At 39.1% G+C, this 25320-nt stretch overlaps 1 protein-coding gene across 3 annotated transcripts in view; it reads right to left on the bottom strand.

Moving 5' to 3' along the window:
* Positions 1-16853, bottom strand: part of KANSL1 (KAT8 regulatory NSL complex subunit 1) — a 150586-nt gene extending 133733 nt beyond the window's left edge. Inside the window, exons 1-2 of one of the 3 annotated variants that reach the window (XM_028520848.2) lie at positions 16791-16853; positions 15093-15226 (exon numbers count right to left, since the gene is read on the bottom strand). The gene's annotated coding sequence lies outside the window, so the exon portion shown is untranslated. Of the gene's footprint in view, positions 1-15092; positions 15227-16240; positions 16385-16790 lie in introns of those variants that run through there. The other 2 variants (XM_028520847.2, XM_036033557.1) reach the window with 2 other exon arrangements.
* Positions 16854-25320: the final 8467 nt, after the last annotated feature.

Here is a 25320-nt window from a genome sequence, read left to right as displayed (position 1 = left end):
TCAACCTGATACATGGTACATATGAAAAATTCACAGCTAACATCACATTTAACAAAGAAAGACTGAATAGTTTCTCCCCACAATCTGGGGAAAACAAGAATGTCTGCTCTTACCACTTCTGTTCTTTTTTTTTTTTTTTTTTAAGATTTTATTTATTTATTTTTAGAGAGGGAAGGGAGGAAGATAGAGAGAGAGAGAGAGAAACAACAATGTGAGGTTGCTGGGGATTATGGCCTGCAACCCAGGCATGTACCCTGGCTGGGAATCAAACCTGGGACACTTTGGTTCCCAGCCCGCGCTCAATCCACTGAGCTATGCCAGCCAGGGCTCCACTTCTGTTCTTTATTCTACATTCTAGCCAGGGCAAAAGGCAAGAAAAGGCAAAAGTAAAACTACCTCTATTTGTACATCATCTAGTGTATAAAAAATCCTAAGGAACTGATAAATTACTAGAGCTAGTAAATAAGTCCATCAATGTTATAGGATACAGGGTCACTATACAAATATCAATTGTATTTCAATACACTAACAATGAACAGTATGGAAATAATTTTTTAATTCCATCTACAATAACATCAAAAAGTGTTAAAAATGTAGAAATAAGATTAACAGAAGAGGTATAAAGCTTATACTCTGAAAACTACAAAAATTGTCTAAATAAGTTAAGGAAGTCCTAATTAAGGGGGAAAACATCCCATATGAATGGACTGGAAGATGTAACATTAAGATGGGAATACTCCCTAAATTGATCTGTACATTTAATTCAATCCCAGATTACCCAGAACAATCTTGAAAAGGAAGAACAAAGTTGGAAGACTCAGACTTCCTGATTTCAAAACCTAATTCAAAGCTACCTAAATCCATAAAATTCTCGGAAAACAAGGGTAAATCTTCATTATCTTGGGTTAGGCAATGGTTTTTAGATATAGCACCAACAGCACAAGTGACAAGAATAAATAGGTAGACTGGTCACCATCAAAATTATAAAATTCTGTGCACTAAAGAACCCCATCAAGAAAGTGAAAATACAACCCATAAAATGGGAGAAAATATTTGAAAATCATATATGATGAAGAACTTGTATCCAGAATATCTGAGTAACTCTTACAACTCAATAATAAAGACAACCCTGTTAAAAAAAAAATAGGCAAAGAATAGGACAGAAATAGAGATTTCTCTAAAAAAGATATACAAACGGTTAATAAACATGAAAAGATCTTATCATCAGTCATCAGGAAAATGAAATCAAAACCACAATGAGATACCACTCCACACCCACGCTAGCATGGCTATAATCGAAATGATGGACAAGTACAAGCGTTAGCAAGAATGTGGAAAAACCAGAACCCTCACACATTGTTGGTGGGAATGTAGAATGGGGTAGCTGTTTGGAAAGCAGTTTGGTGGCTCCTCAAAACATTAAACAGTGTTACCAAAAAACTTAGCAGTTCTACTCTGAGGTATATACCCAACAAAACTGAAAAAAGGTGTCCAATAAAAACTTGCACAAGAAAGTTTACAGCAGTATTATTCATAATAGCCAAAAGATGGAAACAACCCAAATAGCCACCAACTGATTAATGAATAAGCAAAATGGGGCACATGCATACAATGGAACATTTGGCATAAAAATGAATGAAATATTGATATACATATGCCAGAACACAGATGAACCTTGAAAACATGCTAAGTGAAAGAAGCCAGTCATAAAGGAGCACATATTGTATGATTCAATTTATATGAAATGTCCAGCACAGGCAATTCATAGACAGAAAGTAGGTTAGTGGCTGCCAGAAACTAGGGGACAAAGGGGAATAGGGAATGACTGATAATAGACATAAGGTTTCTTTTTGAAAATTAAAAATGTTGTAAAATTAGACTGTCGTGATGAATGCACAACTCTGTGAATACACTAAAAAATTGTGTATTTTAAATGGGTAAATTTTATGATATAAGAAATGTATCTCAATAAAGCTGTAAAAAAAAAAAAGATAAAGCTAAAATAGCATAACTTGTGAAAATGTCAGGAGAAAGCAAGCCATAATTCTGCCATTTACTTCCCTTTGAGAGATTACCTCAGAGCACCAATTTGCCTTTATGTCACACTTGCAAACTCACTGCCAGCAGTATATAACAAAAGACTATGAACAACAATTTGAAAAAAGAGAAGAGTATGATTTTCACCAATTAAAAAATGTTTAAAAAAATCTGTTCATATAAAAAATAAATTTAAAAATAGGAGCGATGAAACCTTGAAATATAAGTATAAAAAACCACATAAAAAAGTATACATGGGAAATGTCTGGCTTATCATACAGTTTCACAAAAATGAAATTTTACAGCAGTTAATAAATTTTATGAAGAAAATATTACTAAAATTAAAAAAAAAGATTAGGTTCCCATCAAACTCAAGTTACTCTAAATTACCCTGTGAGAATGAAATGAAGAAGACCCAACCTGTCACTGATATAATCAGTCATCTACAGAAATTATACAAAGTAGGACATCAGTAACTAAAGACTTCAAGGAACAAAAATACCCTATTACTGAAAAGGTTATCTTCAGTGAGATAGGACTGAATGCATCCTTTTTTACTTTTTTATTTACAGATTTTTAGAACGAGGGCGATTTGTTGTTCCTCTTATTTACACATTCATTTGTTGCTGCTTGTCAGGGTTCAAGCCCTGACCAGGGATTGAATCAGCAACCTTGGCCCATCAGGATGATGCTCTAACCAACTGAGCAACCTGGCCAGGACTGGAATGTATTATTTTTTAAAAGCTTCAACAAAAGTAATTAATTTTACACTCTCCCTGAAGAATATTATAACAAATGGTTGGCAAACCTATAAATGCGTAGTTGAAAGAGAAAAAAAATTGACATAGTCATCCCTAGAACTATCTGAAGTATAAAGATGGTACCCTGATCTACAAATACAGGATCTGAGAAGAAGAATATGTGCTGAACAGTAAAGAATATGATGATCAGTCAACTCATTTCCAAGCCAGACTGTTCATTTTATTCCCCCCCATAAATCAGCAATTCTTGTTTCATATGGTCCTGTATAAGTGTGATTTACGTATTAGTCTACCACCCAGTAATCATTAGACTGATATAATTAATGCTGGACTGGCATTCAAGTTCTAGCTAGCTCTATCACTACATAGCTATGTGACTTTGGGCAAATGACCTAGAATTTGACTAACTTAAATCAAGGCTTCTTTCAACTCCAAAGCTCATTGATTCAGAAACCTGAAAACTACAACAATAAATAATATAGGGTTCAACAACCAATGTGTTAACAACACAAAACATTTGGGTTAGGGAACTGATATAAAATTTTAAATAATAAATGCTTTCTAAAAAAATTAGAACCTATGAAGACATACACATATAACAGAACTTAGTTCTAAATTATAATCAGAAAGTTACATATATGACCCATTAGTAATAGACATAAAAAACACATAACCAACATTCTACAAGTCAGGAAAAACTAAAAATGTATTATATGGTTACCCAATTTTAGGAAAGGGAATATAAACTTTAGTTAAAGTTAAAATTATGTTTAAAAACAAATGTGTAATACAAAGCCTAGAGATGGACTTTAAAATATTCCATGCAAGTGATCAAAAGTCAGGTGCTCATGCCTAAGTTTTAAATTGCTAAGTAGTGTGGGGGTTGGGGGGAGTAGAAAGGGTCAGGAGAGGAGGAGGAAGACAACTTTTCTTAAAATACATAACAAAAATAAGGAAAAGTAACAAAAGATCATAAATGGTAGCTATCAGGAGCATGAAGATGTATGTAGCCAAAACAATTAGAACCTTGTAAGAAAATACAAAGCCACAAGCGGTGGCTTAAATATATAAAAAACCAGATGTTCTCAGGTTTTGGCACCAAGGGGGGAAAAAAAAGCCAAATGCCAAATAATGACTGGATGAGTCACTTGATAAATAGGGTATAAACAGTGATAAAGCAAAACAGCTGATACGCCTAACTTTAATCACTTCAGTATTTACTTAAGAAGGCATGAGAAAAACCTATTTCTAAATTATTCTTTAAAGTATGAGTATACAAATCGGGGATAGTGAGTCAAATTCATTATTAAACACGACACTTCCAAACTAATATATTAGATGTTAGGTAGTCATGGAGCCCAAAGTATTCTGCACTTTAAAAGAGTTTAAGTAGGACATTATCCAAGTGCAGGGAAGAACCTACTGGCCGACGGTCAGTCATATGAGAGGACTGACCTAGGAGGACAGAATCCGGATCTGTGTCCTTTAATCAGCATTTACGCAGCCCCTTGCTTTATTCCTGGCACACTTAGGCACTCAAAAAATATCTGAACAAAAACATGCCATCAACATAATTCCCACCTATTCAAGAGAAGGGCTCTAGCTATGGGCTTCAAACTGGCCAAACTGGCAAATCTCTAGTACAGGACGAGCTCAGAAGACCTATCAGCATGACAGTCTGCTGAGGAAAAGACAACATGGCTTCGAAACCTGTAACTCCCACCACACCGGTCCACCCAATTTCTCTGAGGAGAAAGTATGTGCATAGAATTTATGTGGGCTTTTTAAAAAGTCTTGGTAAGATTATAAATAAGACCTTTAAAAAAAAGAGTGACCACAAAATTTAAAATATTTAAAATATTAAATAATAGATGGAACATGATTTAAACATAGAAAATTAATGGGTAGATACATAGGCATTTTCCCAAATAAATAACTATAAGCAGGAGACTGATCTCAGATAATATTTTGGAAATGCTATATTTAACAATTTAATATACTACAGGAAAGATATAGAGAATTCCCCATTTGGCATATGGAATGATAAGCTTCCTGATACTGAAAAATAAGGGAAGTGAGAAGTGAAAAGGATTTTTAAATGTATCAAATGAGAAATATTTGCAAAAACTAGGATTTAGCCCTGACTGATGTGGCTCCGTGGATTCAATGCCAGCCTATGAACCAAAGGGTCGCAGGTTCAATTCCCAGTCAGGGTACATGCCTGGGTTGCAGGCCAGGTCCCCAGTAGGGAGCACACGAGCAGCAGCAACCACACATTGACGTTTCTCTCCCTTTCTCCCTCCCTTCCCCTCTCTCTAAAATAAATAAATAAATAAAATTTAAAACAAAACAAAACTAGGATTTATTTTCAGCTTAGAAAATACTTTGGCAAGCATGATGTTTAAATATCTGAAGGGTGGCCTAGCAAAAGAGAAACTAGAGTAGTTGTTCTGAGCCAGGGATGTCAAACTCATTTTCACCAAGGGCCACATCAGCCTTGTGGTTGCCTTTGAAGGGCTGAAATGATTTTAGGATTGTGTAAATGTAACTACTCCCTAACTGTTAAGGAGTTAAAATTATATTCGGCCCTTTGAAGGCAATGGAAGGCTGATGTGGCACCTGGTGAAAATGAGTTTGATATGAGTTCCCTGCTCTAGGCAGTTCCTGTGTAGACAACTTAGGCCAAAAGTGAACATTGCAAAGGGGCACATTTCAACTCAACAGAAGGTCAGGCTCTCTAACCATCATACCTAACTAAAAAGGTGATTCTTCCCCTATACTACCTCGAAGACCCACTAAAATACAGAGGCTAAAGTACTACAGGCAGGAAAGTGGCAGATGCTACAGCATGGACAAATGAAAAGTAAGGCATTTACAGAAAAAAATCTAAATGGTACCTAAGAGATTCATAGCTTCTAGTAAAAAAAAAAAAAATTTGTTTGAATAATTATAGACAGTGTAATGTTCTATGCAAAATAGGGGGCAAACTGCAAATTCTATTGGCAACAGGGAAAAAACTGCATTTCTTCTTTATGAACTCCGATCATATTCTTTGTCAGTAAAAGTTGTTTCTTTTGGCTGTAACAAACTTTTGAAAATCAGTAGAGGTAGAGTCACATATCAGTGACTTCAGCTCCCCCTGCTGGCCAAAACCTTCCTATTGTGATCAAGACCTAGATAAAAAATAAAAACAAAGTAGTAGACAGCAACTACAAGCTTATCCATTTTCTGGGTTTTTGCTACAAACACAATTTATATACACAGTGATAAAAGATAAAATGTTATATGTCTAAACTCATACTTAACAGATCTGTGATGGAGGAGAGAGGTGACACCTGGCCACTAATGCATAATAACTAATATCATAAGGAATTCTAAAACTACCATCAGTTCAGTGTCAAATATACTACCTGGTTGGAACACCACAAGCCTAAATAATATCCATTTCCCTATACTTTCTTCTAACTAACGTGAAAACATTCTAGCTACCAGATGACACCAGGTTGTCAGTGAACAGGTTCTCACTAAGAAAACAAAAACACCTATGACCTTTGTTGTTCGATGGAAGATAATTAAAATATAAACAAATACCTCTTTGCCTTATTCCAAAGCTACAAAGCTTCTCCTGCTGAACAGACTGGATCCTATAGTTCCAAATGGTAAAGCTAGGATTAGTGAGTGGATGTGACTAACTCAGCTTTTCCACTGATACCCTTATAAAGATGTTCTCCACAGGTTGAGCAATGCAGTTCTCCCTCAGATTATTCATGAACACACATTTACTGGGTACCATCACACAGCAAACAGTGATGATGAAAGAAAAGACACAGCCCTTACTCTCAAAGAGCTTAAAGACTAGCTAGCTGGGTGAGAGAATGCCTGCAATCACTGTACAAGAGAAGTGCTAGGAATGCACACACATACTCAAAAGCCATGCCTGGGTACACAGGAAGCTCTGTGTCAGCTACTGTGGTTGTTACTGTTATTATCATCACAGTTACTTTCTAGAACAGACCAGACGCCATCTTAAACGAAGGCAACTGTTTTTTGTGAAAACCCAGAGGTGAAGGAGAACGAGGTGCACAGCAGGAACCTCGAGCAATTCAGCACTGCCAAGTGCAGAGTGCTCAGGCAGGAGTACTGCCTGAAAGCCAGGTAAGCCGTGGGAGAGGATGCACATAACTGTATGATGAGATCTATGTTTTACAATGACAGCAACTTGGAAGGCAGTCAAGGAGAATAATCAAAAGGTGACTGAAGGTCAGGTAGGCAAAGGGTGATGAAGGTCTAAACTCAGAACAGAGAAATAAAAGTGACCAGGGAAACATTTCAAACTAGTATCTCAAGAATATGGTGACATAAATGCCCTACAAAGGAATCAGGTGACAGGATGGGTGATAGTACCACTCACCCACTGGGACAAGAAGATAGGAAGAGGCTGAACTTGGGGAAGTAGATGGGTCATTTTCAAATGCACAAAGGACACCCAAACAGAGATGTCCAGGAGGCAGCTGTATGTATGGGATTGGAATTGGAAAAAAAAAAACACATTTGCAAATCATCAATATATGGATGTTGTGTGAGACACAAATGCATCTGAGATGACCCCAGGAACTGGACAGGGTAAGGAGAAAGAGCCAAAATGACACAAACACTGATGTGAAAGAAAAAAAAGTCTGCAAAGAACACTGAAAAAGAGAAACCAGAAAAAGACAATGATAGAAAGAGCCAGCACTCACATCATTTGTACTCTACCATGTGTCAAGACTTCTCTAAAAGTAATAAAATTAAAAAATAATAATTTAGAATTATCACATTAATTTATATTTTTTATTTGATTCTTTTACCCCTGTTTTCACTCTTATCTGCTTGCCTCACTTATTAAAGTATGATCTAGGTGGCAAACTTTTCACACGATGATTTCTATAAAAAAGAATTTAGCAAAAACTAAAATCACTAGGCTATTCAAAATAAAAAGAGCTTTTTAAAAGAGCTTATTTATTTATTTTTAGAGAGAAGGGAAGGAGGAGAAAGAGAGGGAGAGAAACATCGGTCAATTGCCTCTCACGCGCACCCCAACTGGGGACAGAACCTGCAACTCACATATGTGCCTGGACCAGGAATCGAACCAGTGACCTTTCACTTTGTGGACGACACCCAACCAACTGAGCCACATTGGCCAGGGCAGAAAAAGATAATATTGCCCTGGCCGGTGTGGCTCAGCTGGTTGGAACATCTTCCCATAACCAAAAGGTTGGGGGTTCAATTCTCTCCCAGTTAGGGCACGTGGCCAAGAGGAAGGTTTGATCCCTGGTGCAGGGGCACGCAGGATCCCCAGTCTGGGCGCAGAGAAGAGGTAATCCATCAATTTCTCTCTCATATCTATGTTTCTCTCTCTCCTTTTCTCTCTCTCTCTAAAAACAATGAAAAAATGTCCTCAGGTGAGGATTTTAATAAAGATAGCACTTCAATTTCTTCAAATCAAGTCCCTCAATATATATATATATATTTTTTTTTTCCGCTGAGCTTCCAGAACTTATTATGACTATCCCTTTGTTCTCTGGAGCAAACCAGTCAACAATACCCAGGGCTGCTCTCCTGCCCACTATCTAATTGCTCTTTCCCACTCCAGCCCCTTAGCTGTACTCTGCCTCAGCATGGTCAGCAGTGGCTCAGGACTAGTCAAATGGCCCTTCTTCACACAGTCCAAACAATTACCTAATACTATAAACTCCTTCATTTCAGCATAGGGAAATAGGAGAAAAAATTGGGGAACCTCTGATAATAACTGACAAAGCAATTTCATAACATGCATTTATCTAGATCAGCCCAGATCACTGTGAAATCTGATGAAAGCAATTGACCCTTCCTCTCCATAAAATGCACATAGGCAAAACCATGTAATTTTGTATCGGGCTGCTAAAAACCCATCATTCTTCATGTATTTTATCTGTAGCAAAGTCCCTTCCACCATCACTAAAGATCTATTTACTCTTCCTTGGCAAATTATGTATGTATGTATGTATGTATTTATATTTAATTTTAGTTGTTTTATATGTTTTTTTAATTTTTTATTGTATTTTTTTCCATTACCATTAAGTGCCCTTCCCTGGCAAATAATTTATACGTGCTTAATTGGCTGGTATCCTTGCCTACCACAGAAAGCAAGCATTAAAATAGAGGGAAGAGCTGCTGGAGGCTGGACCAAGGGACAGTAACCACCTGATACAAAGGTAGAAGATAATAGAAATAGGTAATGACAGGCAAAATAATATAAAGAATAGCCCAAGAATATGTAATATGTACTTACTAGTCCACTAATACAATATATCCTATTGTCTCCAAAGACATTATATTTCAGCAAAATACAGTAACTGATGGGCATAGCGAGGATCTTCAATAATTCTGAATTACTAGTAAAAGATAAAATTTTGTTCAGGATGCTTTCTTTAAGGAGGCAGGCAAGCACGTAATACCTTTTGAAAATATTTTCACCTAAAAGACAACTTTTTAAAGTCTTAACACTAGAAGTTCCAAGGCAGAAAACCACCAAACAAAGGTACATGTAGGCCAGTGGTGAAAGAATGGTTTAAAAACAGGACAGAAAGGTCATCAGCAGCCAGATCAGCAGGAGTCTACACTCCGTGTTTGAAACTTTGAATTTTACACTGAACACAAGCAGGAGGGGAACAGAAGCAGACAGCTGGCCAAATCACTCAGGCCAGAGGAACTTCTTCAAGGTCTTGCTATTTCTGGGGTGACCCATACTGCCTACCCAAATGTCAGTTTGAAGCCAAATGTTGGAAGATAACCATGCCAGGCTTTTTTACATATGGCATCTGGTTAATATAAAACATCTCTTTATTCACACAGGGAAGGGGGTGTTCAACTTTTTGGCATCTCTGAGCCACTCTAGAATAAGAAGAGTTGTCTTGGGCCACACATTAAATACACAAACACTAATAAAAACTGATGAGCAAAAAAAAAAGTTTTAAATAAATTGACGATGTTGTGTTGGGTTGCATTCATAGCCATCCTGGGCTACATGCAGCTTGTGGGCCCGCGGGTTGGACACCCCTGCTAGAGACAGATTCCTAGACCTAATTCTTACAAAGTAAGGAAATCCCAAGGTTCCATCAATTCCTACAAAGGATGACACATGGAGAGCAAGACTGTAATCTTGACCCTAAGTTTTCAAAACAGAATTTTACTGATACCAAAAAAGAGAGAATAATCTTACCTTCTAAAGTTTCAATTTTATATAAATCTATAGTTTCAATAACAAAAATCTATACATATTAAACATAAATGCACGAGGAACCTAAAGAAATAATCTATGTCCTTAAATTATATTACCAGCCTGCACCGAAATCTCCATTTCCTATCATAGGCGTTGAGGGTCCGCCACCCATGATAAACGACACAGTCTGTGAGGCTGCCAAGCTACTGAATGTTGTTATAGATTGAACTGTGCCCCACCCTAAAAAAAGTTACTTTGGACTCCTAACCCCCAGTACCTCAGAATTTAACCCTAGCTGGAGATAGCATCTTTACAGAGGTAATCAAGTTAAAATGGACCTGGCTGGTTTGGCTCAGTAGATTGAGTGCCAGCCTCCAAACCAAAGAGTGGCTGGTTCGATTCCCAGTCAAGGCACATGCCTGGACCCCAGCTGAGGGCACACAAGAGGCAACCACACATTGATATTTCTCTCCCTCTCTTTCTCCCTGCCTTCCCCTCTCTCTGGAAATAAATAAAAAAATTTTTTAAGTTAAAATGAAGTCATTAGTGTGGGCAGTGTTCCAATATGACTATTGTCCTTTTAAAAAGGAGAATTTCTGAACACAAAGACACACACACACAGGGAGTCTATGTAAAGACTGGAGTTATGCTGCCGAGGAACTACGAAAAGCTAGAAGACAGGCCTAGAATAGATCCTGCCCTAGCACCTTCAAGGGGGAGCATGACCCTGCCCTCAGACTTCTGCCTCCAGACCTGAAGGACAATGAATTGCTGTCGTTTAAGCCACTCGGTTTGTTAGAGTAGCCCTAGTAAACAGGTGTCATGAAGAAAATTAGCAGCCTGTGTTTATGGAGCACATACCAAGTGTTACTCTAAGTACTGAGTATCAAGACACTCATTTAGTCCTTACAAAGTCCACCCTAGGGTGTAGGTACTATAATTACACCCCTTTCAAGAGAAGGGCACCAAGGCTCTAACAGGTTAAGGAACTCACCCAAAATCAGCCAGGACCCCACTCTACCACTAGGCTATAAGGAACTATTATTAATAGTTCACTAAGCCAGACACTAGATCCTTTACAGATATAATGTATACAGCAGTCCTCTAAAATAAGTGTTAATATTATTACCAATACAAAGGAAAGCCCTGAATAGCAGAGAGATTAAGAAATTGCCCAATATCACACAACCAAGAACCATGACAGTGTATTTAATTGCCAACTTAAAGGAATAAACAATTAAAATCTTGTTATACTAAAACTATAAGAGCAAGTGAAATTTTTCAATGCCTAATCTTATAATTCAATATTAGAAATACACATCTATAAATTCAGAATCCTTCAAGATCCCAGGAAAGGATGTGTCCTCGGTCACAGCACCCGTCTGTGCATGTGTTCCTTCAGCCACTGTCCGAGGGTTGCTTGGGCGCGGCTGTGGCCCCTTGCTCTTTTCTTTGACTTCCAGACACAGGAGGAGAAAAGATGTAGGGACTGAGATACTGTTCTGTGTTTTAAGTGTTTTTTTTATTTCATATGTTTTTATTTTGATATAAACATCAAAACGTATTTAAAAATATAATACAATAAGACATCTTTCCTTCCCACAATGTGCTCTACCCGCATAGTTCCTAGATTTACAGGTAACCAATGGCACTATTTTCTTGTTTATCCTTCTAAAGTTTTTAAAATGCATATACAACAAGCCAATACAAATTTTCTTTTGTCCATTTCTTTTTACATACTGTTCTGCATCTTGCTTTTTATCATTTAACTGTATATCTTGGTGATCTTTCCATATCATATTGAGTTATATTTTAATTCTGTCCTTCTGTTTGTCAAGGACACTTTTTACCTGCTCTCAATGTAATTCAGTCCACACAAAGTGCAACGAGAAGTCTCAAAGAGCTGAGACATCTGAGGCACCATGTCACACACCAAAGACCATCTATCTCTTCTCTCCACCTCATCTTCACTTTGTGCTTTTCTCCGACCCATCCAACTCTCCTCCTCCTCCTTGTTCCTCTCCCGTCTCACCCATACCCTAACCCTGACAACTGGCCCTAGAAACAGCAAACATCACTGACATTGCTTAGTGGGGGCTACCAATAAAAAAGCTGGAGACCCCTGATATAGACAGGAAGGGGTAAACAATTTCTATAGGAACTTCTAATTAACAAGAGTGCTGTCCACAGACAACTGTAATTGAACAACAATAAAATAATTTAAATTAAAAAAAAAGAGTGCCTTCCATTGAGGAGTTCCTGGTTGGAGTTATTTGTCCTTTGTTGTTAACTTATGTTTCCTTCGGTACTTTGGTTTGGGTAAAGGGCAAGTACTGGCACTACCTTCTAGAAGCCTGGGAATAAGAACATATTCAGGCCTACCATTTAAGTAATACCTGAATAAGTACTAGAGATCATTCCCAAATAAGATAATCAGAAGCAAAGCATATGAACTATAGAAAATGAACACTTTGGATCCAAAGTACACAATTTAATTAGGCTGGCATACTTTTTTTTTTACTTAATAAATCGCTGTAACCTAAAAATACTTCTCAAGAACATTTTAAAGATATTTACAACTAAAAAAGAGAATAAAGTTCTGTCTCCCTTTTTTTTCCATCCTGCAAATTCATGCTATCATCTTCCCCCCAAAAGTGCCTTTTTTCCCTGTCCAGATCAAACACTATAATTTAAGGGGTTTTTTTAAGTAATAAAAGGAGGAAATTGTTAACAAAAATTAATTTAGATTTAGAACAGGCTTTCCACTAGTAGGAAACATAAAATTAAGGCAGCCACATGAGTACATTCTTAAGTAGTTAACAGGTGGTAACTCATACGGAATGCAATGCTGACTTCCATTCTGTGTTCCTACCAAGCCAGAGGTCTTTGGTACAACTTCAAGGGTTATTGTGGAACTATAGCTGACCCTTGAACAATGTGAGTTTGAACTGTGCAGAATTTTTTCTCCATAAATACTATAAATGTATTTTCTCTTCCTAATGATTTTCTTAACAAATGTTCTCTGACTTACTTTGTTGTAAGTATGTAATACATATAACATACAACATATGTGTTAATAAATTGTTATCTGTAAGAATGTCAACAATAGGCTATGAATAGTTAAGTTTTGGAGGAGTCAAAAGTTATTCAGTATTTCCCTGGCTAGGTAGCTCAGTTGGTTGGAGCATTGTCTGAATGCCCCAAGGTTGTGGGTTCGACCTCCAGTCAGGGCACATACAAGAATCAACCAATGATTGCATGAAGGAGTGGAACACAAATCGATGTTCTCTCTCTCCTTTCCTCTCTCTCTAAAATCAATAAATTTAAACAAAAATTAAGTTATTCACTATTTTCAACTGGCAGGAGGTACGAGTCAGCGCCCCTAAGGTTGTTAAAGGGTTGTTAAAGGGTCAACTGTATGACAACCCAGGCTCAGAGATTTAGAGGTGAAATCTTTTTTTAAAGGATTTTATTTCTTTATTTTTAGATAGAGGGGAAGGAAAAAAAGAGGGAGAGAAACACCAATATGTGGCTACTTCTCGAGCTCTGCCCACTGGGGACAGAGCCTGCAACCCAGGCATGAGCCCTCACTGGGAATCAATCTGGCAACCCTTTGGTTCGCAGGCCTGCGCTCAATCCACTTAGGTACACCAGCCAGGGCTAAAGATAAAATCTTAAACAGCACATATATACCTTAAAAAACAGGCCTCTATGTATCTAATACATTAGTTAAAACCAATGTGACTATAAAATAAAACCCAATATATTGATCTCAGTTTTCTTGGATTTCTAGGCAACTAGTACCTGTGGCTATCCCCTTGCCTGCTTCCTAAAGATAATAAAGGCCACCAGCTCCTGGTGCCAACTCTCGGTACCAAAGAGAAATACTCTTGTACAAGGTCCTCTAATCCCTAAGGGTTCAGGACTTCTGATTGGGTTCCCCATGCACCCCCTCCAATTCTGCAGGGAGAATGGCTGGAAAAATTGTGTCACTTTGACTTCCTTCACACTAATGTAAGCACTCATTATCCAACAGTAGCAGCTGCAACATAAATGAAGGTGAGAACTCAGTCTACATTTACCAAAAGATTTACAACAGCCCAAATGTTTAGTTTACACAGATTGTATTATTCTCTGATCTATACCATAGGGCAGATTACCACACAACAAATGACCTAACTACACTAATACCTAGCCCCAAAGGGAGGCAACCTGTGCCACCGGGTGAAGCTGGTAGAGGGTTTCCATCACTCCTTGTCTTCCTCTCTCCATCCGTCCTCCCATTTTCCTCCCTACGTATGTCTTAAGCTTTGCCCCTCTGCTTAGTCCTAATGCAGTGTCCTTTGGCCATCTATGCACAAGAGAGTGGAAGGAGTCAAGAGACCTGAGACAGACCACATCAACAAGAGCTTTTTCATCTAAAGATCATCTTTCCACACTGCCCAAAAGAGGCTTATCCTGTGACATGAAACTTGGCATAAAGGGTTACCTGCTCAGAAAAATAGTGTAAATTCCCATGCAAAGGACTGGGAAGCCTCAGAATTCTCCAACAGCATTGTATACATAAAACAACAGGTCTTAGAATGTTCTAATATCCTAAATGAAGTTTCACAGTAAACAAGTGGTTAATGACACATCTTTTGTAACACATGAATCAGCTACAGATTTGCAAGAATGGGACACACCCTAGTACCCAGGACTCTAAAGTACCTGTTTGAAAGTGGATCTGGATGTCAGAATTGCCAATCCATCCTACTGAGATAAGAACAGAATTTTACAACTATGTGGGTTCTCATAATATAAAATTAACGCATCATTCTAATGCAAGTTAATTTGAGAACCTCACTAATATTTCAACTCCACCAACCAAGAAAAGTAACAATACAAAGTAAGGAGTAACCAATCAGTCCTAGGAAGCAAACACAATAGTAGTTTTTGAGGGGAAAGGAGTGTCAGGTAAGAGGGCTGAAGAACTGCGAATTTAAGAATTAGGATATTCTCAATTCTAAAAAAAATAAAATGAGACCTTTAATTTTAAAAATAACACATCTTACCTTAAGAGGCATCCAAAGAGCACTCATAGTGTCAGCAATAGCTCAGACAATGCTCAGAAATGAAGCGAGTCTTAGTAATCCCTCAGTCACCAAGTATGAGCAGGTAGGAAAATTGTTTTGTTTCAAGAAGGTATCTGAAAGAGAAGACTTTCATTTAGACTAAAACAATGATCAAATAAGCAAGTAGTTCAAGCTATCTGGACAGAGATTTGAAGTACTGTTGCCTCACAATCCAAAAAAAAAAAAAAAGTATAAAACACAATCCTCTTTAGAAAAGGGCAAATGTGGGCATGTTATGTAGAAATATATTTTACATAAAAAGTGGATTGAATATGTAATACATACTTTAGGTAATATAAAACTGCTTATCAAATGGAAAACCAAAATCCCAGGTAGAAAAATGATTATCATAAAATTACTGGAAAGTGATGTGTTAACTGACCATCTAAAAAAAGACCCTTGCCATATTTAATTTGATTTAATGAAAGCCTCTCTGATCATTCCATTGTCCCAATTTTATTAAGTTTCAGGACCCATTCTACAGAAAAAAAATCTATTCTTAACTGAAGTGTTACAAGGAAGTAAAAGAACCTTCTTTCCTAGAGTTTTTAAAATCAAACCAAACTTAATTTTGAGGACCAGGGGCAAGGCAAGTTTGCCCGGAGGCAGGATGGATTAAATGACCTCTCTAGGATCCTTGTTCAAGTCAAACGCCTGAATGAAAATTCCAGCTTAACCAGTTACTACTTTGCTTAAAATGGAGGCTTGCCCGAGTAGGGACAAAAATAACAGCATCCACCTCTGTAAAATAAATTTCGAAAAATCAAAGACTATACAATACCCTCATTTCTTAAAGAAAAATTAAAAGTGAAAACCTCTGGTATAGATTTGTTCTTGCTGTGTGTTTGTCACTTCAGCTTGTAAGACTTGGCACCACTTTCTTGACGCTCATCGGATTTTTTTTTTTTTTTTTTTTGGTCGGGGGGTGGAGGGGCGAGTTTGACTCTTGACCTTAAGTCTCAGTAGGCTTTAAGAGCCCCTCCAGGATCCCCACCGCAAAAGGCTGGGGGAGAGAAGAGAAAGGGGGCATCCTGAGTTCTCACCCCTCCCCCCACCTTGGACCCTGGTCCCAAACCTATCCCCCTCACCTTCCCGCAGTGGGGCGACTCCTTCTGCCCTATCCCCATTGTTAGGGAGGGGGCGAATGGGTAAGTGAGCCCAGGGCAGGGGCGCCTGCGGCCGTTGTCCCAGCTCGCTTCAGGAGGGGCGGCCCGGGGGATGCAGCTTCCCTTCCTCTCCGCGTCGGTCCGTCCCACCTCGGCCCGGCCTTGCACCCCGGGCTCTACTCGGCGCCCCCGGCCCCAGGCCTGGCCCCGGCCCGCCCCCGGCCCGCCCCCGGGCACCAGGCCCCCGACCCTTCGGCCGACGGCCAGCGGCCCAGAGGCCTGCGAGTGGGCGCGGGGCGGGGGTCCCTGTGCCCCACACACGCGTCCCCGCTCCCCCAGCCCAGCCGCTTCCAGGGCCCTCGGCGGCGCCCGTTCACCGGGCCCTTCGGCTCCCCAGCCTCCCGGCCGGGCCGCCCCCTCGGACTCCCGGGGACAGGACTGCCTCCCCTTCCCCACCATCACCCCCACCGACTCGTGCACCCACCCCTCGGGGCACCAGTGCCAACGGCGGCTCCCCGGGCCCCGGACCTACCTGCACGGCTCAACCAAGCCTAGAAGTGGGGGCGGGGATTCTTCCGCCCTCCTCTGTCTCTGATTGGCCCTTCCTGGATACATCGTAATTGGCATTGGCTGATAGCGGATGCCCGTCAGAACTGTGGGGCGGGACAGAAGGGGGAGAGGGATGCTGGTGCCCCGGCGTCTCTGTCTCTGTGTCTCGCTATCTCTGTCTCGGCTTTTAGAAAAAAGAGACATTTGGACGAGAGGACTGAAAGGAGGCCGGAGGTGGGAAGAACAGAAATAGGCATCCTGGCAGAGCTTCCCACCCGTCGGCCACTCCAAACCCTCTACCTAAGTCCTCTTTAGATCCTCTTCTCCATCACCCCCATCCCCGGCCCCTCACCCTTGTAGGTTCTTCATCCAGGAAGCGATGTGATGAAAACTCGAGGCCGGAAGGCCATAGGGGATATTTTATATGTGTATATATGTATAAAATATGCACATATTAATACTTATATATAAAGTCAATCAGATATAAGGTCACGAGAGCCTGGAGAGAAAAGGACACACATATTACAAACAGGGAAGGACTTAAGATATAGCCAATACAAGAAGGAATCAAAAATGACTCAAAGTGCTACAAGCAGTGATTTCCTCCTGGACCGGAGAAATGAGTGCCTAGGGGGAGGAAGAAGAATATGCAGTGAAATATTGGTGGGAGGAAGACTAATATTTCACTGCATATCCTTTTGTATCTTTTGATTTTTGTACAATTCACAAAGATTCCAGTTTTCTTTAAGTAATCGGTTTAAATTTACAAATAATTCTAAGGTTGGAAAACCAGGGGAGCAGACAAAATGGTCGTCCAGGCAAAGTGGGATAACGTTCAGATTTAGGGAGGAATCTTAGTTTTTAATACGTTCCATTCCAGAGGCCAGTGATAAAACAAGTGGAGGTGTCCCAAAGGCAACTGCAGTTACAGAACGTGGGAGAGGGTGGACAGTGTGGACTAGGGGAGATCTGGGGGTCTCCACCTAAATATGGTGATTGATGACACGCTAAAGGATAAACTCCCCCACTGAAGTGTTAAAAGATACACAAGGATGAAAAGAAACAGAAAGAGGGTCAGTGAGGTAAGAAAAAAAAACAATATAATATAACCAAAGACACTGAAATTGACAACAGGCTGACAGTGACCAGAGGGGAGAGGGGAGGGAATTTCAGGGGGAAAGGGGAAGGGTTTGTAGGAACAAGCCTAAAGGACACATGGACAATAACAAGGGGGGGGGGGGTGGAAACAGGAGGGAGGTGAGGAAGTCTGGGAGGGTGGGGTGGGATGGGAGTAAAAGGCAGAAAACTATACTTGAACAACAATTAAAATAAAAACTTAAAAATTAAAAAAAAGAAAAAATCGACATTGAAGAGGCCTGAAAGTTAAGGGAGGAAGGGTCTCTGAAAAAATAGACTAATAGAACTATAAGAGCTTCATTGGTCTTGAGACTCACTTCAGGGACCCTCTTTAGGATCATTCAATAAGGATGAAAGCCAAGAAAACATCCACAAAGCCAAGTTCTTAATTTGTTCATACCACAGACCCTTTGGCAGTCTGGTGAAGCATATGAACTTCTTCTCAGAGTGTTTTCAAATGCATAAGAAGTATACATAGGAATTCAAAGGAAAGCAATGATATTAAACTAGTTTTCAAAATGTGTTGAAAAGTGTGATATAGCAATATCTAGTGTGATATAGCAAGTGTGATTATCTAGTGTGATATAGCAATTAATGTATTAATATGATCTAATAATAGGCCTAATGATCACTATAATGTGAGGTAGTAAATGAGTATAAATAATATGTTAATATCTTTGCAACAACTGCAATATATTTGGAAAATATCTGTGATGTCTACTGGCAACGCGATCACAGGTATTGCCAATACTACTTGGTTTGTTGTCTCCATTTGTACTTGAAAAAAGTTTTTCTGTTACACTTCAGCAAAAATAAAGGCACACCGCTTTTCCTGATCTAAATTCGTGGGTTTCCTAATCTGCAGACCACAGGTTAAGAACCATACCCTCAAGAAAGCATCCTTTCCACCCCACACACACCCATGGCAGGCTGTTGACCCTGCGCTTCACTTCTTATCTACATCTCTCTCTGAGCTTCCCCATTTGCTCCTACCTCTCTCTGATTCCCGGTGCTGTCTGCAGATTTCTCATGTCCCTGTGGCTGAAAGAACAAGGGACTATGAGAGAGGGTTGGAAGAAACATACACATTTTTGTCTTTCTTCAAAGAGAAGAGAGCTATGCAGAATACAGAAAATCTGAGGACATGGGGGAAAGGAACCCAGGATAGGGTATCGTTTATTCCCAAGAGGAAAAACAAATTATAAAAAGAAACTTTTATCAGTTAAGAAATGATATTTTCTAAGCCCTAGCTGGCATAGCTCAGTGGATTGAGTGCGGGCTGCAAACCAAAGTGTCGCAGGTTCGATTCCCAGTCAGGGCACATGCCTGGGTTGCAGGCCATAACCCCCAGCAACCACACACAGATGTTTCTCTCTCTCTCTCTCTCTCTATCTCCCTCCCTTCCCTCTCTAAAAATAAATAAATAAAATCTTTAAACACTTTATTAAAAGATGAGTCTACTGATATTAAAAGAAATTATATTTTCTGAATTTATAATTTTGCTTAAATCAGCCCTAGAAAACATCTTTGATCCAGCTCCTTATTTCATATGTCTGTAAAGTGGGGCAAAAAAAAAATATATATATAGTACCTACCTCCTTGGTTTTTGTGAAGATTAACTTAGTTAATACATATAATAGATTTAACACAGTGCCTGACACAGGCACTGTTTTTTTAACTACTATTTTTAACTACTATTTACTATTGTAACTACTATTATTATTATATTTCACATCTTGTATTCCAGAGCATTCCATGAAATTTTCTGGCATGATTATTTGTATTAGTGACATGTATAATAGCAAATTAAGAGTGATAAGGTGACTTTTTAAGAAAGATTTTATTTATTTATTTTTAGAGAAAGGGGAAGGGAGAGAGAAAGAGAGGGAGAGAAATATCAGTGTGTGGTTGCCTCTCACATGGCCCCCACTGGGGACCTGGCCTGCAACTCAGGCATGTGCCCTGACTGGGAATCTAACCAGTGACCCTTTGGTTCACAAACCACGCTCAGTCCTCTGAGCTACACCAGCCAGGGCAAGAGTGATAAGATGATTAACCCAGAACACTTATTTTTCATTTAAATGCTTCAAAATTAGAATATTCCACTTCTCCTAGTTACATTTTCATTTCTCGGGTGGAGGGGCGGCAGGCAAAGGTGGAAGAACATCAGTGCCTCTTAAAGGGATTGTAAACTTGGAAAGAAAATTCTGCTACTCCTATTATAAAGGGCTAATTTCTATAATGCTGTAATATAAAGACCTCTTACAAATCAATAAATAAAGACTAGCAATCCTCATAGTGCTGGTGGGAGTGTAAACTGGCACAGCTGCTTTGATTATATTAGATTTATATAATCTAATAAAACTAAAGATAGGCATACTTGATGTCCCAGCCGTTCCACTACTGGATATATATTACCAGAAAATGCAGAATTTTAAGTGTCAGTATTACTGTACAAGAATAGTTGTAGTCACAGCAGCATTGTTCCTCAGTGTCCCACACTGGAAACACACCCCCAATGTTTACCAACATAGTTGAATTGTCATATATTCGTACCACGAAAATTAATAAACTATGGTTATAGTCAACAACCTATATGTATTTACAAAGGTAATATTGAACACACAAAGGCAAGATGCAAAAACATATACACTATGATTCCATTTATATGAAGTTTAAAAGGAGGCAAAATTCAACTATATTGTTTAGGGATGTAATAGATAGGTGGCTGTAAGATTATACAGAAAAGGAAGGAAATGGACACAATAAAAGGTGAGCTTATGGGGCAGAGGTTGTTTTGTTTGATTGGGGTGGAGGTTGTTCTTAGGGACAGTGTTCTACTTTTTCACTAGGTGATGGGGACACACGTATTTGCTCTGTTTATTAAAATATGCAAAAACTTTAATATATTTTTCCGTATGTGTGATATATTTCACTATGAAAATATTTTAAAAATGGCATCTCTAGAAAAATGGACAAAGGACAGAAATTTTACAAGGATAGAAATAGGAATGGCTCTTAAAAGAATAAAAAGCTGCCCTGGCTGGTGTGGCTTAGTGGATTGAGCATGGGCCTGCAAACCAAAGGGTCACTGGTTCTATTCCTTGTCGGGACACATGCCTCAGTTGCAGGCCAGGTCCCTGGTGAGGGTCACATGAGAGGCAGCCACACATTGATGTTTCTCTCCCTTTAAAAAGAAAAATGAAAAATTGCTCAATTTGACTAAAAGACATGCATTTAAAGCTGCACTGAGATACTATTTTCATCTAACAGGTCATGAAGATAAACGTTTGCTAACACATTGTGTTGGCGATGGAGAGGGGGAAATCATTTTTTTACATCACTGGCGAAAATAGAAGTTATTCCAATATCTATGGAGAGCAATTAGTCAATAGCCATCAAAATTATAAATGCAAATACCCTTTAATTCATCAATTCCAACTCTAGAAATTCATTCATTCCCTAAATATTTACTGAGCACCTTACTATGTGGCAGGCACTGTTTTATGGTCTCACGTTTACCTCACAGATAGGTTCTCCGAAAAGTCTGGAAGTATGGAGCTGTTTATTTCATTATCACCATAGAGTTGTTGCTCATGAAGAAGAAGCCTTGAATCTCAAACAGAGAATATAAGTAAGATTCTATCAGAGCACATTAAATAAAATGAAAAAAAAGTATAATATTTCCCTACTTCCAAATTTGAGATAATGTATATATACATGGTTTTTGTTTTTTGTGTTTTTTTTAACAATTATTCTAATAGCAAAAGGTGAAGTTAAATGCACTTCATTATAGGATTGGTTAAATAAATTATAATTTGACTCCTGCACTGTCACCAGGGCTGTCTTCATGGGCATATGACCTGTGCAGTAGTCACACAGGGCCCCACACTCTGCTCTTGCCATCTTGAAAAATTTTTTTTAAAGATTTTGTTTAAGATTTTATTTATTTATTTTTAGAGAGGGAAGGGAGTGAGAAAGAGAGAGAGAGAGAGAGAAACATCAATGTGCGGTTGCTGGGGGCCATGGCCTGACTGGGAATCGAACCTGTGATGCTTTGGCTCGCAGCCCGCACTCAATCCACTGAGCTACGCCAGCCAGGGTGAAATTTTTAATAATTTTACTTTTGAACTTTGGTTTTGTAAATAAAGTCCAATTGGGCAATGGATGAGGAAGCAGAGGGGATATGCAAATTAGGTGCCAGCATTCCTTGTAACCTCATTTACATAAAGCACATGTGATGCTCCATGAGCACAGAATTCTGGGGGTGGGGGGAGCACCCGTAATATGGGAGTTCAGCCAGTTTCAGAGTGAGTGCAAGGTATATATGTTACATGTATGACTGAGTAAGCCCTGAGAATCCATGCTTTTCATTCAAACTAGAACTTGCTTCCGACCCAGAAAAAAGGCAATGCATTCTAAGAAACACAAAAGACTGAGGAACTATATATCTTTCCTTACTTGTGTTACTGCTTTGTACTAGCCAGTCACTGATGCTGAAAATGATGACATAGAAGGAAAAGGCAACCCAAGGTTCCTTTTTCTTTCAGCCCTTCCTTACTCCTCCTCAGCAAGCTGAAAGTGGAGTAATGGCAGAACATGCCCATAGCAAGAAGTGAAATCAAAACATTTGAGTTAGTTTTTTTCTTTTTAAAGATTTTTTAAAATTTATTTGTAGACAGAGGGGAAGGGAGGGAGAGAGAGGGAGAGAAACGTCAATGTGTGGTTGTCTCTCCTGCACTCCCTACGGGGGACCTGGCCCACAACCCAGGCATGTGCCCTGACTGAGACCTGACTGGGATGCGAACTGGTGACCCTTTGGTTGGTAGACCAGCACTCAATCCACTGAGCCACACCAGCCAGGGCTGAGTTAGTTTATCCAGAGTTCCTACTATTCTGGTAAGAACAAAATACATATGCAAGTGCAAGCAACAAAATATAAATTGTATAATTTCAGCAATTCAACACCATATGTTGAATGAAAAATAAATAATTTTTTAAACTGACATTGCACAAGATAAAGATATGTGGTAAAATTCCTTCTGATTATTTAAATTTTTAATTTTCCTTTGCTTAGATGCCATTAAATAAGAAAAGACACCATGTCAAGTCAGGATAAATACCATGGAAGAAAGGGAAAGCTTTATATTTTAGTACCTTTAATGTCACTTTTTTCCTGTTTTTTGAACAAGAGGACCACACTTTCATTTTGCCCTGGACCCCACAAATTAGGTAGCTGGTCCTGTCCATTACTTGCTAATTTTGTGACATTGGGCAAGTTATTTAAACAATCAATGCCTCAGTTTTTATTTCTGCAACATGGGAATAACAGTCATACCTATTTCATAGTACTGTTGAGAAGATTAGATATGCCAATATAAGCATGACTCTTAGAATAGGGTTTAGCTACTACATCAGTATTTTTTTTACTATTTTTTTAAAGATTTTATTTATTTATTTTTAGAGAGGGAAGGGAGGGAGACAGAGAGAGAGAAACACCAATGTGCGGTTGCTGGGGGTTATGGCCTGCAACCCAGGCATGTGCCCTGACTGGGAATCGAACCTGGGACACTTTGGTTCCCAGCCCGCGCTCAATCCACTGAGCTACGCCAGCCAGGGCTCTACATCAGTATTTAATGTCATTATCTTTATTGCTCTGCTGCTATTATCAAATATGCAATGGAAGAGTATTCAGCCATAAAAAAGATGTCCAACCTACATGCACTGCTAGAGAATGATCTCCAGAAATATTTTAAGTGAAAATAAACAAAAATGGTATCATGCCATATTTATGACATGTTTCCATTTGAGTAAGGAAAAAAAATATATCTTTATGTACATGTGCTCATAGATACTTAAAACATGTTGAGGTGTCATCCAGTTTCTCTACTACTGATTCTTTTTTCTCCTTTGCAATTAATAAACTGTGTTGTATTAGTGTCCTTTTAAAACCATGCAAAGAGAGTGCTTCTCATCAAAACTTCCCCTAGATTTAGCAGATATCGGTGATTCTTGCCTGGTCCAATCTTTACTATCACAGTTACAGAACAAGTCCAGCACTGCCTCCACATTCACCAGGCAGTCTTTGACCGTGGGGCTGGCATTGCCACCCCAGTGGGTCTGAAAGTCAGAGCCTGGAGCCAAAGAGAATTATTTTCAAGCTTTAAGGTCTAATGAAATTTGCCATTAGATTTTGGAGTTCCTTGGTATATCTTTCTTTTTCTTTTTTCCTATTCTTCCATTTGGAATGAGCACGTTGATCCCATGCATGTCCCACCTTTGTATTTTGGAAGCACACAACTTGTTCAAGTTCATGGGTTTGCAACTGGAGAAGAATTTGCCTCGGTATGAATTGTACCTTAAGTCTCACTCATATCTGGTTTAGATAATATTTAGGTGAGACTTTGGACTTCAGACTTTTGAGTTGATATGAGAATGAGGAAAGACTTTTGGCCTGTTGGGATGGGATGAATGTATTTTACATGTGAGAAGGACATGAATGTGGGGGGCCCAGGGGGAGAATACAGTGGACTGTTTATGCCCTCTCAAAATTCATGTTGAAATCCTAACCCCCAATGTGGGGGTATTAGGAGGTGGGCCCTTGGGGTGATTAGGTCATGAGAGTGGAACCCTCATGAATGTGATTAAGGTCCTTGTAAAAGAGACCCTGGAGAGCTCTCTTCCCCCTTCCACCATGTGAGGACACAGCTAGAAGACCACCATCTATGAACTAGGAAGGAGGTTCTCATCAGGTGCTGAATCTACTGGCACCTTGACTTTGGACTTCACAGCCCCCAGACCTGTGAGAATGCTGTACCATCCGGTCTATGGTATTTTTGTTATAGCTGCTTGAAAATCCTTTTCCTTTTCCCCTCTTTCTTCATTCATTTATTAATTATTAATACAGGCTCATGAATTCTTGTTTTTCTCCAACGGTTTATAATTTATTATTGCACTTACTCAGCGATCAGATGTCTCAGGTTTGGGCAGTAGGAGCCCCTTTAAGTTGGCTCCTGTGTCCCTGTGACACCCCCCCACCTTTTTAAGCTCTTCCTTACTTTCCAGCATAGCTACATGTGTCCTTTCCCTGTCCCAGCCCAAGATCTGGGCACTAAGTTGCTCATTGCTACTGGAATGTTTTTGCTTCTTGGCCCTTTCAGTAGGCAGAGTTGAAAATACATACAGGTATATACACAAATATATACACATACCCACAAATATACATGTGGTGCATAGATACCTGTGTGTATAATGTTTGATAGGTGTATGTCTATACATGTATACATGCATCACATATATGTACATATACATGTTTTAGAAATCATGAATTCAAAATAATTTCAATTCCAATTAATCCCCACAGGGTTGTTTGTTGC

Source organism: Phyllostomus discolor, chromosome 8 (assembly GCF_004126475.2).
Source record: "Phyllostomus discolor isolate MPI-MPIP mPhyDis1 chromosome 8, mPhyDis1.pri.v3, whole genome shotgun sequence".
NCBI lineage: Eukaryota > Metazoa > Chordata > Mammalia > Chiroptera > Phyllostomidae > Phyllostomus > Phyllostomus discolor.
The sequence above is the reverse complement of the archived record's forward strand: the minus strand, read 5'-3'. Positions and strand labels throughout refer to the sequence as shown.